This window comes from Saccostrea echinata, unplaced genomic scaffold (genome assembly GCF_033153115.1).
Source record: "Saccostrea echinata isolate AGI-Se365-2 ecotype Australia unplaced genomic scaffold, CSIRO_AGI_Sech_v1 ptg000029l, whole genome shotgun sequence".
Classification (NCBI taxonomy): Eukaryota; Metazoa; Mollusca; class Bivalvia; order Ostreida; family Ostreidae; genus Saccostrea; species Saccostrea echinata.
This window is the reverse complement of record NW_026889778.1, coordinates 16,654,023-16,671,429: the sequence shown is the minus strand read 5'-3', so window position 1 is coordinate 16,671,429 and position 17,407 is coordinate 16,654,023.

Sequence of the window (17,407 nt, the reverse complement as noted above, 5' to 3'; positions counted from 1 at the left end):
AGCTAACTCCTCAAACAGTCCATTAGGTTACCTATAAGTGTCCATTCTTTTTGGAAAACTGTCCATTCTTTTAAGAGAGTTACAGAAAAACTTTGGAATGTGTTCAAGAGGGAAACAAAAACAATTACATTAAATACTGTTTTAATTTGCATGTAAATGACAAAACGAAGATCAAAGTTAATCCAGAACACAATGTCTGCACAGCATCCTCTCGATTTTACTCTTTTAAATCCATGAATGATGCACATTATTTCAATACCCAAAACTTAATTTTCACAAAACTTGAATTCAAATGACACAATTCCACATTTGATTTAAATTTCGAAAAAAATCATTCATTCGAGGATAATTCATTTTCAGATAGAAGTACCTTTCATATTAAATCCTCGACCCAGAAAACAGTTTGCACCATGAACACTACACTGCTGCAGTTAATATTTCGGTAGAAAATAAATGAAAATGAAACATTTCCAGATTTGATTTGAAAAACATTTCAGGTCGAAGATTGGCTCATGGCTAATCCAACACTCTTGCATCTCACCATTACACTGCTGCAGTTAATATATCCTCAAAAACAGAATTCAAATAAAACATTTCCAGGTTTGATTTGAATTTGATCATGAAAATTTGGGTAATATTTCTTTTACTTTTCTGTTTCCAGATCCAAATATCACTTATTTTGTGCTTATTTTGGTTCATAAGATTTTGATTCTGTCATATACTCTCTCCATCACAGGAAAATATGTATGCCTTTACAACGCAAACTTAACTGATTTTGAAGCAACGCATACTTGTATGAATACTAGTATTCCACAAAAGCCACCTGTCACTGTCCATTCTTAAGACAAAGACCTTTTGTTATTTGCATCTGGAAACACAATGGCTATTCAACAAATTGCTCTGCATCTCTAGCTTACCTGTGACTGTCCATTTCGTAAACAATGAACTTGTCATTGTATGTGTGCTATCTGTCATTTTGTACATTTTTTTATTTAATTTTCAGAAAAAAGGAAATCATGTTTTAAGTAGGAGAAAAGCCTCAAACTGTCCATTCTGTGAGAGAAAGAACTAATCTCGGCCTACGGTAATTTATGTTTTAAAATTTTTTACAAGCAGTGAAGTGCAAAATAAAAAGATTCTTTGTTTGTATCTTACAAGAGAACTTACAGATGGAAGTTAAAAATGCTTAAAAAAGCTGTGGTGTTTCTTTTTTTTTTTTTTTTTTTTTTTTTTTTTTTTTTTTTTTTTTTGCAGTTTTCATAATATCTCAGATTTCCCTTCATCGTTATTTTTCTTGAATCTCCGACAAAAATAATTCTTGATACAATTATACTAAATAAATTTATAGAGATATACATGCATCACTTGCAGATAATCTGCTTACGATGCACTTTTTTGAATGAATTGCACGCAATTTTTAGAAAGTGTTTATTGTTTACTTCTTTAACAAAAAAAAAAAAAAAAAAAAGAAAAAAAAAAAAAGAAGAAGAAGAAAGTGCATGTTCAACAAAGAAACGCCTTAATTATCTAATTATCCTAAATGTTTTATTTTTTTTTTTTTTTTGTTTTTTTTGTTTTTTTTAACATTTTTCACGTATATGTATTATATATCGCAATTATTTCATAATAACTTTAAAACATTGAGAGGAAATAATTCATAATTCTTTTCATTTTGAGTTATTAAAATCAATCATTTAAATCAGCCTAGCAATACACTTTTTATATTTCAATTCGAGTATTTTGCTTTCAATGCCTCGTTCTTGATCAAGCCAGATATATAATGCAATATTTTTCAACACTCTTTTTTGATATCCGATTTATTTTGAACAAATAGAAATGATTGACTGGTTTCTATATTTAATTTATTTTAACCGAGCCGATGTGAAAAGTGTTGAAAAAAATCACATATTTTCCCATATTCCATGTACACTTGAGAGAAATCAAAATTTTTGATCGACTGCATAACGTTGGACTGAAGGTAGGATAAATCTTTAAAATTCAATTTACACAAGTCTCCCTTTTCACCACATCTACGTTATTTTTAAATGTTCATTTATTTTTTTTTTTAATTTGCACAAAAATAAAGGGGAGTGCAACCACCGTAACCCCTCTTTGGATTTGCAGCTGCATATCATGTATCTATACTACTATATTAAATTTAAAGACTCGAATTTTTGGCCTTTAATACCGATAAATCGGAAGAGTACGGTCTTTTGTTTTATATATTTTAAACATCATTGGTACTTGAAGATTACCAATTTGTTTTTATTTTTTTCTCAATTAAGCTCCACTAATTAATAATCAACGAAAATTCCTCAAAAAATTCCGGAAATCATCTGGATTTTTTGGATTTTACAATCTTGCGCGTGCGCATTACACTCACGCTAAATCACGGTGTTCAAATCAGAGAAGACAAAAGTAAACTGTACTAAGTAGATATACGTTTGTAATTTTATAATTTCTCTAATAAGAAACCATAAATATATATGAACAGAATATATAGCAAATTTCCAATGAAAATTTACACTTATTTGTATTATCGTTTCTGAATTTGTCCATGCAAATGTGATATTTTGGCCACGTGGGTAATCATTCGCCATCTCGGAGACACATTTATTATATGTTATTTATGTCTCTGGCCATCTCAACGGAGGCAAAAAGCTCATGATCGTAGGAGCAATATTAATGTAACTAGCCCGATTTTATTTTATCCTTTCTTTCTTTTATGCTTTTTTGAGGGGGGGGGGGGGTGTTACAACTCCAGCTAGAATCACATCTTAGTGAAGTAGGTATTCTTTTTCCGCCAAAAATTACAATAACATTACTTTAATTTCTTAACTCTGCAATAAATCGAAATAATTAAGTAACGTCAATATAACCGATATTTTCAATTTGAAATGTGTCCAAATGATTGCAACTTGAATTTGTTCGCCATGTTGACTATTACCTTCACTGCTGAGATTTATAACGCGGTAAATATGAAAACATAACCTAAGGGCAAAGAAATTTTTGATTCCATGCAAAAACTTCACATTATATGTCTTAGGAGAGTGTAGTGAAATTAATAGCATTATTGTAGGCTTATAGCTTTGTTACGTAAATGCATGTCATGACCTCTGACCCTGGTCTGTCAACAATACGGTGAACACCCCCTGAGTTACCTGGGGCCCAGGTATAACCATTCAAATCCTATAGCCATGTTGTCAACAACACGTACCTCCTGTCTTTTTATGTATGCCTTTGTGTTTATAGTCCTGCCTGTTTACCCGCGTGTATGTCCAAGCATATGTACCATGCATTCGTAGCTGTTATTTAAATAATAAAATGCTTTCTTAAGTGGTTGACGTGAGATATGCATGACACTAGCATGAAAGTAGCATTGCAGGAAAAAACCATGTAACTATTAACGGATTATGTAATTTTTTCTGCAATGCTTGCGCCTTGCATTTCCCACGTGAACCATCAAAGAAAGCGTTTTTATTGTGTATATTTAAATTCACCACCAAAAATTTCTTTAACTTTCAAAAAAGTGGGTGAAATATGTAAATTATTGTTATTGATCTTTAGTACGTTATATAAATACCAGCATAGCACATTAGTCCATTTTCATTTCTGCTTTAAAAGAACTCATGAAGTCTGCCAATGCCTGCATTGAGAGACACTGAAGTCGGCCAATGCCTGCATTGAGAGACACTGAAGTCGGCCAATGCCTGCATTGAGATTTCATGAAGTCGGCCAATGCCTGCATTGAGAACTCGTGAAGTCGGCCAATGCCTGCATTGAGAGACACTGAAGTCGGCCAATGCCTGCATTGATAAATCATAAGGTCAGATAATGCCAGTATTGAGAGACTTAATTGTTGACCAAAGCTTTGCATTCATTCTCCAAAATCAATAATTTCCTGCATTGAGGAATGTTGAGAAGTAAAGTGTGTATTGCCTGCATCCACATACAGATTTACTTATTTATATGGCATTGCAACAATGCTGATCTTGATAGTGAAAAATGCAAAAATGTTTTCAATAGAAACACCCCAAAGTGGAAATTAATTTCTTTTCTCTTACCATTTTAGCCACATTTTCCACAAATTATAATTGTGGATTTTTATCATTTCAATTTTGTGCCATATGACACTTTTTTTCAAACTTGAAGAATGAACCTTTTATATTTAACCATTGAAAAGATGATTTTTGAATAAAAAAATAGTTTAGACAAATAAAAAATTAGTTGAGACTCCATTTTTTACAGATTTTATACATGTCTATTACCTGTGTATATATAAAGTATCTGACGTGTGTATTAGCAGTGCTTAACTCTTTTGTTGTTGAGGTCATATTTGAACAAGTTGAGACCAGCAGTGTTAAAATTGTTACAAAATTTTTTACACCTTTAGTTTAATAACTGATTGTGCAAAAATACCAGCTGCGCATTTCTTCATTTTCATTACTTTGCTTGATATGTATCAGCAGTGCTCAACTCTTTGTTGTACAGTTTTAGCTTTAATGTGCCCTAAAAATTTAATGTTTTCAAAAAGTTTTGAAACTGGCACAAATATTAGTTGAGTATATGACTGTGATAAATCAAGAAAGAATATGGCCTGAAGGAGTACCATTCTGGAAATATGACGTCATTAATTTAATGCATTCCTCTATTTTAAACAGAAAAAGCCTCAAAATGACCCATTTGAAGGGTTATTTCCCTTAAGAAAATAGTGTCCACAGCCGTCGCTCACTTTAATTTTCAGATATGTTGTGTAAAATTCTTTGAAAAATCACATATCTCAAAATCTTTGTGGGCGATGCCTGTGGGCAATATTATCTGAAAGAAAATTCCATTGAAAATTGGTGTCTTCTGCAACTCTTTAAGAAAATACGGGAAAATGCACAAGTTAATGACGTCACAATTAGCATTTAGAAGGTCATGTGAGAAAAATGATTTATATGGTCTTTCTACATGGAATTTCAATGATTCAGAAAGCATGACTTTTAATTTTTTACATCACTTTCATTTTTAAGAAAAACACAGGGCAAGATTTGTATTGAAACCGTACCTTGTTCTTTGTTTGGAAAGGTGAAATTTATATAAGCTTTGGCGTGATTCGAACTTATGACTTGATTTATAGCTACATGTAACAGGGGGTCAAACCCATTCTGCGCTACGTAGTTACGCAACAATTTTGCAAAAAAAAAAAAAAAAAAAAAAAAAAAAAAAAAAAAAAAAAAGACCAGAATAATATTCACATTCATTGTTTTTCAAAAGTACTTTACAATATGCACGCACGGGTCAAAGTCTAGTAGATATATAATCAAGATCAAATCATGCATTTATTTGTTTGTAAGATGTCCCCAAACCATTTTTTTTTATTTCTAAAAATCCCTATAATTATGACATTGTTTATTATTTGATCTTCATACAATTTTAATAGGAGATACTGAAACAAAATTCTCAGCAGAGTTCATACTACGTTAGTAAGTTTGAAAACGTATTTCTATACGTTCCCCGCAAGTCGTCTACTGTTTGCAGTCTGCTGTCCGTAGTCTGAGATTCCAAAAATGTTCAATAAAAGAAAATAAGGAAAATATTGTTGAACCTCAAACATATGGTCTTCTTACGGCAACGATATTCTTGCATTCCGGGTTTGGCTCAGCAATCGAAATTTCAAAATACTCCTACAGTAATCCCTGCACAAAATGATCAGTTTAAAAAATCAACCAAACATTTGCGAGACTGTTCTTGACCTTGATCAATTTTAGTATTTATATATATGCTTTTTTTTTCTTTTTATTTCACAGGTAGTCAAACGTTTTAAATTATATTCTTTACATTATCTTTGTTAAAATAGAAACAAAACAATACTGTACATATAATACACATTGGAAAGGTAAATGTGTTTTCAGGGATATATGTACATGCGAGTTTAATCTAAATATACGTGTCATTATACATGTACATATTGATCATCAATAAGTATCTGAGTACGTATCAAGTTCTTATGTATTTTAATTATGGATTTCAATTTTGTCAATAATTCATATTCGAATATTCAATGAAAATATTCGAATATATTCGAATATTCGATAAAATAAATAAAATCTGGATTATTTTAAATGTACATCATCATACTCTAATGGCAGGTTTTTGCGTCGGTATTTGGAAGTAAAACTGAATGTAGACTTTTGTAGGTACACAATAAGGAATTTTACATTTGATATTTGTCAGTGTTTAAAAAAGATAATTCATTTAAGTGTATACAACCGAAATATTATTTTAACAAATGATATTTATCATAGGCGTCGGAACCGGGGGGGGGGGGGGGGGGTAGCCCCCCTCCCCCTTTGTTTTGCAAAGATAGACATAATATAGATATTGGAAACTAGGGCTTAGCCCTCTAAACGTTTTTTTTAGTTGTTGGTTTGCCCCTCCCCCTTTCAATTTGCTTCCGACGCTTTTGTATGCACAAGCTCAAACTGACAAACCAGTCGTCTAACAAGGGGCAGGATTGATCTTTACTCTTCAGATTTAAAAACACGGAATAAATTACAATTATCTGCTTAATAAGAGATATAATATAATCTTTATACAATGTTTTGAAAACATAAACAAACACTTCCATAGACAATTTTCCTAGGTCATTACTTTCCCGATAATGATTTTAAAATTCAGGAATGTAAACAACCCCAGATAATCATGTAATTGATGCATTCTGAAATTGAGCCCTTTACAATATTACAGGCTGATTCTATCAAAGATGTACTTCAATGATCAATAAAAATTATTTTTATAAGTACACTCTTCACGTGTCTCTTAGACATTCAAGAAGGGTTTTATTTCAATGCCCTCGATTCTTATCCGATCATATAAAACTATTGAAAGTACTTTTTGTTTTATACATTAATGATACTTGTTTATTTCTATTATACCGTACTCAAAATGAAATAATTTAGAAGATCTATAATATAAAAAGTATTGAAAGAAATAAGAGGATCGCTAGTAAATAAAACGGGGATGATTCCAGCATTGTTCTAATTAAAATTTATTATCTCTTTTTTTGTGAAATCTAAAAAACATCGAATATTCGAATTTTAAATTCATATTACAAACATTTCATAGAAATATTAAAAAAAACTTTTCTTTACTGACTCGCATATAAGCAAGCTACCTAGTTCTTGTCAAAGATGATATTAAACGAACTGCCTGTGTTGAAATCGAATAGATTATTTTAAGGTCTTTCTTTTAAGAGAGAGAGAGAGAGAGAGAGAGAAATAAGGCAGAAATAGAGACGGGGGTTTGTAAACGAGTATATGGATAGAGAACATATATATATGTAGGCAATGAAAATTAACTTACTATTGATCATGAATAGGTTAAAAAAAAACAAACACAACAACATTGATGATTTGTTTATTTCCAGTGGCATTTTTAAGCCATTAAAACCCATATGATGCTATGCAGCAGGTGGCGCACTTGTCAGAGCGTAGAAATCTGGGTGTAAAACTAGGTCGTAAATAAATGATTCATTAAAAGCAATTGGTCCGTTTTGGATAAAATGAATTCATTTTTTACCTTCCTGTCGCCTTTTTTTTTAGCCACAGTTATCATATTTCTTGAAAGTACGTTGCAAAACGAAATGATCATTGTAAACATTACGCAACTTTGAAGAACGACTGGGTCTTACTGACGTCATAAGCCAAAGGGGCCAGACCAGGTTTTACAGTATGTCGTTGTAATATTCCAGCATCACCTGCATATTGAAATTTTTTCTCCCAACTGACGCGATAGGCAAGAGCATACGCTGAGTAAGATCAATTTATAACCGAAACAAGCTACTGACAAATACGTTAAGGCTACAAGGATTTCAACTACCTCCTTTAGAGTCATTTTTTTTTTTTTTGCAATAGTACGTTGTACGTAATTGTACGTAATATGACCTTTGTAAATACACTTGTACAACCTAGCATTTGGTCGTATTCTGCTGACTTGTTTGATACCATTTGTTAGGTAATTGCATTTATATTAAATTTTGACTATGTATAACTGATTCATATATAGGGCTTACGCGGGTGTGACAGGTCATCAGGAGAAACCTACTCCTTATAGGTACTTGATCCCTCCTCTGTTTCTTTTTCTATTTTCGGGGGTCCGTGTTTTTTGGCCCGTTTAAGATTCGATATGGTTTTTGAATTTATGAGACTGATCATATTTCACATTTATCTTCCTCGTCTGATAAAATCCATCAGTTCAACTATAGGTACACGTATCAATTCATCCATGTAGTTTAATACAATAGAGGTAAATATGATGTTTCTGGTCACAATGAATAAATCAGAAATATCACTAATGTTAACTACTTAATTTGTTCCAATGAAATGACAACGAGTCTTTTTAGTGGCTGAATCCTCCGTAAACTGGGGTAATCAATGTGACACTTTACTAAAACTAGAACTCTTAGTACACGAAGAAAGATAGCATTTAGAGGAACGCTATTTTATAAGTAACATTGTGACTTCATTGAGAGAAACTATGCAGAATGGCCTGGAAAAGGAAGCTAGTAGTAAATTTGGACTGTGTAAAACAGATTTTTATTCAACACTTGATATGGTGAACAAAAAGGATAAATGTAAATTATATAATGAATCAAGAAAAATTATTCAAGGAAAGAAGCCATACATAAGGTATGGAAGGTGGACTAATTTCAACTGAAGTCAAACAAATCTTTTATAATTAAATTATAGTATGCTATGGAACACAACGGAATCTTAGAAATCTTGGTAAATCTTCTAAAAATAACATGTTTAAACTCGAAATAATTCACCACTAATTTTATTTTTATTCAGAAAATATGTTAAATGTAATAACATAGTCTTTGTTATCTTTTTTATAAATAAGTCATTAAAAAAAGTTTGATAGTTGACTACAGCAAGGGAAGTGCATGTCATTTATTGACGTAAATAATAGTATGTAGGGAGAAGGAAATCGATGAATGCATATCTGATAAAGTTTAAATGATTTTAATTTCCAATTGATCACTTTCAAATATACTGCACACAGGCCTTTTATCTATTCTACAAAAACAAACAGCTGCATTAGAATTCGTTTTGTGTTGGAAAACTGGAACAGGTGCAATGGAACTTACATGCTGACCTTTACAAAATAGAAATTAAAATTCAAAATTTTATATTCGGAATTGAAATAAACAATAAGAGCGAATTTATGATTTATACACAGCTTAGAAAGTATCTCTAGTTGTTGCACTAAAAAAAAAAAAAATAATTGCAATTCTTTTGTTATGAAAATTAAATAGCTAAAAGTTCAACTTTTAATTTATAAGTTTTAATAATTTAACGAAAGCATTTTGTATGTTGTTCTTATTGTATGTACACATATAGCTTAAGAAGGTAAACTTTTTGATAATTCGTAATATTGGTAATCCCAATGGTAATGGCAAATATTGCTTAAAAAAAAAATACCTACAAATAATACATTATAAATGTTTCATCCAGTCTGAGAGTCACACGTATTGAAAATATTTATATAAAATTGTAGTGAGCTCTGGGAACAGATACTAACAAAGTATAACCCTATTTAGCGAGGCCGAGTCTAATTATTTCTAGCCTAGATATTTTGAAAAATTTTCTTGAATGAATTTTTACTATTACGAGGGTTGTACGGTAAAATCGTGGATAAAGCGTTTTTCTCAAAAAATAATGGGCGCATTAAGCTGAAATTTTCAGCAAATGTTTATTTATCATATTTAAGTGCATCTTAATTTTTTTGATAAAATATAGACAAAAATATTGATTTTATTATGCTTGAATGTGCACAGGGTACGGTCCTACGGCGCACGATCAAAAACCAGGGTTTCATTAGAGAATACATGAGTATTATTTCGAAATAAAAGTATTAAATAGATAAGGTTGGGGTAAAAATTATCCTTTTTTTAATCCACTATCTATTATGTTGTCTTTTTGTAAAATCTCAAGGCATTTGCTTAATTTTTGGCAGTTTTCCGAGCATTTGAAATGGGAAAGTGGTAAACGCAACACACGAAAAATGGCTACGTTTGATGACGTTACTGCGCACCGGAAAGCAGTTCAGTTTGATTTAGATGTACATGTAGTAATGACGCCCTAAGAAACTTTAAATGACTATAGAAGAAAAAGAGAAAAAATATATAGTATACAAGTGAAATGGGAGTTTTCTAAGCGGAAGCTTCTTGATCGGGTCCCCGGGTTGAATAAAAAACATACGGTCAGACAGCTACTGGGAATAGCGAAAGACACTGTCACTGTAGACCGTCGATTTAAGATAGCCTATTTAGTTGAATGATAGTGAGAGTACTGTCCTTAACTTACTAATACATCTTCAGAGGGTCCCAAATGTGTTTGAGATTGCTTCCTCGACTGTTTATGGAGGAATAAAGGGAAAACTCAAGTACATGTATGTGCATCAATGAAATCCCCGAATTTAAGTGGGGCTTACCCAACTTTTTTAGCAAAGAGGAAACGTGGCGCTGCTTTAGCCTCTTTGACGTTATCATCCATGCGCCGTAAGGTGATACCACACATAACATAAAGTCTCATATTCTGTTTATTTGAGCATATATCTATTTGAAATTTGCTATGTATATTGAGGAATAATGAACTTAAAAGTAGTGAAAATTTTAGAACGCAATGATGATCATTTTTTACTCTAGACAACTTGTCCACGATTTTACCGGACAACCCTCGTATATTAATTATTTTAAGATTAAAAAATCAAATGTTTACCATCCAGATTTCTTAGGGGGCCATCTCAAAAATTGTCAAATTTTAATATTGGACCCTAAGGGAATTTGTTGGAGAAGCTCCACATTATTACACTTTGCCCATATTTTTTTGTATTTCTAACCTAGGGATTTCCTTTTCAGACAAGTACATAAACTTTTTTGTAAAAAGTCACCAAGTTGTGAAATTTCAAAAAAAGTTGACCATCTGGTTTGGTCTAAGAATTATTACAAAGTTTATTTTCTTTAATGCCCTATACCTCTAAATTTGCCATATTGCAGGACATATTGTATATATCGGAGCAGATGAATTATTTTGGTAACAAAAAAGACAATGCTTAGATTGCTGGTATGTTTCTTTTGATGTTCTGTCAACAGTTTTTAATAAAGTGTCTATGGACTTAAACGAGTCATGCTTCATCCTTCAGTGTCATGCTTTGCTTACAGAACAGGAAAACAGTCACATGCAATTTGTTATTTGCGACATGCCGTAAATTTTGCTGCTAATGTAAACAGTCGTGTGAAAGAATGACGCGTTGGAAACGACAGGGTTTTTTGAAACAAAATAACAAATACACAAAAACTCAGGTATCTGAAAATCTCGGTGGAAGTGCGTCCGGGACGACCACAGTTATTCACAGGCCGATCATCATCATCTTCCCCACATGGACAACAACTTGAACAAGGAAACTAATTCCGGTCAAGTACCCCACACGTACAATGATCATAAAGTTCCCCACACAGCTGGGTGCGATGTGATTGTTCATTCAGATAGTTCTGGGTAAGCAACATGAATATTGACCATGCATGTGATCTAATGTATCTGCATTCATATGATTATCACATATAGTGGCCTTTGACAATCTATCCGTTGGGTGAATGCATGCATGATGTACGAACGATACATTCCCAATTTTAATTTCACGCATTCCTGCATAATAAAAAAATAATAGGCCTACAATCAAAAGCAAAATTATTTTGAAATAAATCAATATCAAAACAATATCAAAATGAGAGAGAAAGTTTCTGACAGTGTAGCTGTGATAGTTATGTACGTAGCATATAGCTTAAATTGTGTCCTACTCGGACTAAAAATTGGCCTAACGTGTGTACTAAAAGAAAAAAATAGTATAATATGTAGTTAAACACTGGATCTGCAGCTGATAACATGCATTCAAACAAATACACATGTAATATTTAATTGTTTAACTGTTTTAAAATCCACAAATTTTTCAATATCCTTAATTTTTATTGAATTTAAATGATTTAATTGATTGTAAATTTTGTGTGTAAATTATTTATATTATTTATTATAGTACTGAACTAGTGAAATGAAATCATGAGGGAAATTTTTATATTGAATTTTGTAATTCATTTATTATTTTAAAAATTATTGTAGCATGTTGTAGTTTTAGTTACCATGCACAAATGTTATTCACATCTATAGCTACCACATCATTTGATAATTTTAAACATGTTCAAATGAGGATGTGCTGTATTAACAATTATTGTAATATTCCTGCACAGCCATCAAAATGATAAACAGAACTCCATGTATACCTAAGCAAAGACAGATTTAAAGAAAAAATATTTATAAGTTTAATATCTAAATGCTAATATTAGATATGATTCATCATGGAGGGAAGGAAGGAGGGCGGTGGAGCTTGGGGTTTTTGGCCGATGGATTGTCTGGCTGTAAACAGTGTGGATTGCCACTTCAGTTGTCTCACACCCAAGGAATACGCGATTGTGGCTCAGGTGTCGAAATTTATGGTGTGGACATGTCAATGAGATTCCAGCAGGAAAACGCCATGGTTGCATATGGGATGCTAATACTAAGTTAGCTACAGGTATAAATATTGCATACAATTAAAAAGTATGTATTTAATTTGTGTTAATTGATTTTCATCAACATGTAACAATTTTTTTTTTTACAATTCAATAAGAAAGATTTATATTGGCATTGGCCCAGCTCAACATGCTCAAGTAAATGGTCTTTTAACATCTGTGAATATTCCTGCTATAAGTACGAAGACCGTCCAGAATAGATAAACAGAGACAGGACTAGCCATTGAAAATGTTGCTGAGGACACTATCCAACAGGTCTTACAAGATGAAATCCAAGCAACAGTTGAGTAAGTATATATACATGTATACAACAATAAAAAGTGATGGTAGATCTAATATGCCACAATATTTCCTCACAAAAAATATTTTTTACAGTTTTTGTAATCAGTATTTCAAAATTATTATATAATTGTGTTGTGTTTTGCATGCACTTAATGCCTAAATAGTAGTTAGGGTTTGACACATGGTGCACGAGCCTCCATCTCGTGCACCATGTGTAAAACCCTGGCTACTATTTAGGCATAGTGCATGCAAAGCACAACAATATTGTTATTTATATCATGCTGACTTTTGTACAAAAATGATACTAATTTCTCTATTTCCAATGTTTTATCACCCATTACAAACATGTTAGTATACTCCTATTATGAGGTCACGTTGTGCCACATGTACATCACAATCTTTCTTTAATTTTGAATGTTTCATAACGTAAGGTGTAATGTACAGATAGTTTAAGTGAATTTTAGTTGAATGAAGATAAAAATGTTGCAAGAAACTATATAAATCATTTTGTTTTTTTTTTCCTTTAAGTATCAGATATTTGAATGTGAGTTTATATATATTAAAGTACACTAGCTGTTACAGATAATGGCTTCTATGGCTAAGTCTGTAGGACGTCGGACTGACAATCTCGGGGTTGTGAGTTCGACCCCCCCCCCTCCCCAGGGTGGGTGCTGTCTGATTTTCCTCAGAAAATGAAGCCGTGCACTATTTCGGCATAGTATGTTTATGCTATATAAATCCTTAGAACACTATGCAAAAATATTAGGGTATTGAATATATAGAGACAAACTGGCAGGAAGCATAATAATCAATAAAAATAGTAGAAGTAATAATAATAACAATACATGTAATAATAAAAAAAATTAAAATAAAAAAGTCATTTTTTTAAGAACCGAAGGAGCTGAAGAACTAACAGTAAGTGTAGATGCTGGATGGCAGAAGAGAGGAAGTGATCACTCATTTGATAGCCTTTCAGGTAAGTACCACTAGCTGTTAGTCTGTAATGTCTGCAATTTACATGATATGTGAGGTCCAAGTAATAATTTTATCCTAAATTCCGTTTCATTTTAATTAATTGAAGGACACTGCTCAATGATTGGAGAACACACTGGGAAAGTAATAGGGTATGAAGTTTGCAGCAAGATGTTCAGAATATGTGAGAGTGCCAAGAGGAATGGGAAGAAAGCAAAGGAACATGTCTGTAGACAAAATTGGCAAGGTATCAGATACTTCAATTTAAATAAGTTGTTTAGATATGAGGTTCAAAAGAAGATTACAGTGGCTGCAACGTTATTGTTGTCAAACCAATCGTGTAGAATCGGTCGTGTAACGTGCGTGATCGTTCGTGTAACGTGCGAGATCGTGCGTGTATCAGACTCAATCGTTTGCGGTTTTAATCGTGCATGATCGTGCGTTAAGAAACGTGTAAATTTCGTTTTGTAAGTTTTTATCGGAATGTTATTTGTTATACAAGCATTTCGCTTGTCTGATTTTTTTTTTAATCCAAATAAAATAAATGAAACACGATTTACATAATTGAAAGCAGAACAAACTAATTATCGCTTGGAAATAAGCAATATAGTAAGTCGTACAACATTGTGTTCTCGTCAAATCGCGTGATTTTTTGTGATTGTTTAAGGATTTTTTTCTCTGATGTTAATTATGTTTACTGCTAATTATGGTCAAGATATTTTTAAAATCAATAGATCAAAAATAGATATTTTTACAAATAAATAAATAAACAATTCTCTACACTTACATAAATATTCAGTCCTCGAATGTACATGTACATGACATGATTGTCGGGGTTTCGTTTATCAGTGTTTATCTCTAGAGCTTACTTTTAACTATTTTTATAATATCTGCAAATAAATGATTTGTAAAATAATTGTTGATTTTAGAGATTCACTAAATAAATGCAAACATCTTATAATTTAATTCATTTTCATGCCATTTTTTTCCAGACTTATCCCTTTCTGCATATTATGAAATCCAATTCAATCAAAACTCACGGTCCACCTACATGTACATCTTGTAATAGAACGAAAAAAAAAAACCGTTTTCTTAAGTCGGAGAATTATGTAAATAATTATTTGTTATCTAAAATAATCAATAAGTCTTACATGTATTTAGTTTCAGAAATATCCATTTCTATTTTTCTTTTATTTTTCAAAGTCGATGAAATAATATCAATAATTATTTGAAATCTTAAATACGTATTAAGGCTTATTTCGTTTTGAAAATATCCATTCCTAAAGAATTTGAACTATTTTGCGTGAAGAATCGTACGTTTGCGTCAGCAATCGTGTAAGATCGTGTAACGTGTAGAATCGTGTGCGTGAGGGATCGTTCGTGTAACAGGTTTTATCGTGCGTTAATCGTGCGGAATCGTTCGTGTAACGTGATCGTTCGTGTAAGTTGTCAACAATAACGTTGCAGCCACTGTATTTAATTGTTACTTTCCAAAGACAACTTTCCATTTGCCCTTGGCAATGGAAAAGTGTAAATCTAGACCCCTGGTCCTCCAAGAAATTTATCTGTACAAGGGTTTAAAATAAACATATAATGGCAACTTTGTGTCCAAATACACCAAAGGTGACAGCCTTTCTGGTAATATGGCGAAAAACAGCACATCTGCCTTTTTTTTTTAAATAAACTAAAGGAACACTTACTACATGTAAGCTGCTAAAATAGCAATTTTTGAAACTGAGAAATGCACATGTACAAAAAATCTTTGAATTTAATTTCATATGTAATATTAATCTTCATAAAAATCTTTGAATTTAATTTCATATGTAATATTAATCTTCATAAAAATGACATTAACATTGTTTTTAATTTTTTTTTTAATTTTTTTGTAGGAAGTTCTAAATCTATGGAGCAAAGTATGGTTATCAGTATGATACAGAAAAAAAAAAAAAAAACTGGACAAAGGAACCCAAGAAGAATAGAAAAGGCACTTGATGCCCTCTGTAATCACCCATTTGGAAACTGTGAGTCATGCAGCGATTTCTGGTGTCAACATGTTAACAATCCGAAGCAAAGGTACTATTATACATATGACTATGTACAGACATAACTTGTCATTCAGTATCAATTTGAAATAATGTATCTACATATACATTTATGTGCAAGCTTTATCTCGTCCATTTCCTAATCCTGATTTAATTTATTCAATATATGTTTAAAATAAAGGTACTCTTCCTTGCCTAACGGAAAGCCATTAAAAGACTCGGACCTTCAAGATTCACTGCATTCAATATGCAATCAATGGAAGCAGAACAGCTGTAAGATCTCCAGTCTGGGAAGCACCGAACCAAATGAGTCCTTCAATAAGACTGTGTCACTGAATGCTCCGAAAAACCATCACTTTAGTGGCTCAGCTAGCTTAAACTACAGAGTAGCAGCATCTGTGGCAGAAAAAAAAAATGTGGAATATCTTATCTTGTTGCAATGGAAAACTCTACCATAACAACAAAGAAGTGACTGGAATTTCTCTGATGGCTGCGTTCGATTCCTTCTTGAAATTTTTTGAAAAGTACAGCAATATCATTTTAGTTGGTCACAACATTAAAGTGTTCGATTGACAGGTGCTTTTTAGGGCTCTTGAATCATGTTCTATGTTATCAAGATTTTCAAGAAAGGTGAAAGGATTTTTGGATACGAAGCTTTCATTTCAAATATCCCATCCAAACCGGAGCTCTTAGAGCCAGAAAAATCTTGTAGAAAGTCTTCTTGCATGTTCATATGAAGCACATAATGCCCTTGAAGATATTTTAGTGTTGCGAAAGTTAATAGAATTAGTGAATTTATCTGATGAAAAGCATAGGTATGCTACATTTTCACTTGATTATGCTATGAATGTACTATCTTACCAAAAGGAAGTTGACACAAATTTTCCTTCCTTATAAATTCTTGTTTAGAAAAAGGTGTTGAGTTTGTGTATGGCTAAAAGTATAGGTAGAAGTGGGTTGGATTTTGATAGTTTGAAACTAGCTTACTCTAGAGATCAGAATGGTATCTGTGCATTAATGTTTACTGAAATGTGTAGCAACAGTTCTGTGAGGGTGACAAAGCCAAACAAAATTATCGAGAGTGTGAGCTCTTTTTTTCTGTCATTGAATGAAAGTTAAATATACTATAATGTGCATTGTCTCTAAATGAGGCAGCCAGAGGCATTGAAAAAAGTTTAGATGTCGAGTAAATATATACATGCATGTTGTTGTATATAATTAATAGCCATTCTCTGTAACCACTTAAACTTATGTGGCACGCATAGTCACAGTTTTTTTTTTTTTTTTTTTTTTTTTTCAAATTTGACTGGAAATTACCACCTCATAAACTAATCCAAAAAATATTGTTAGATCATATGAATGTTGAATAGTTACCATGGAAACGGTGTCCAAAGTGGAATTTTTCTGAAAAAAAAAGCCATTTTTTTAATGTTATTTAATGAAATGCGGTTCCTTCATGATCAATACATGTGACTAATATAAATAAGAATTATGACATCTA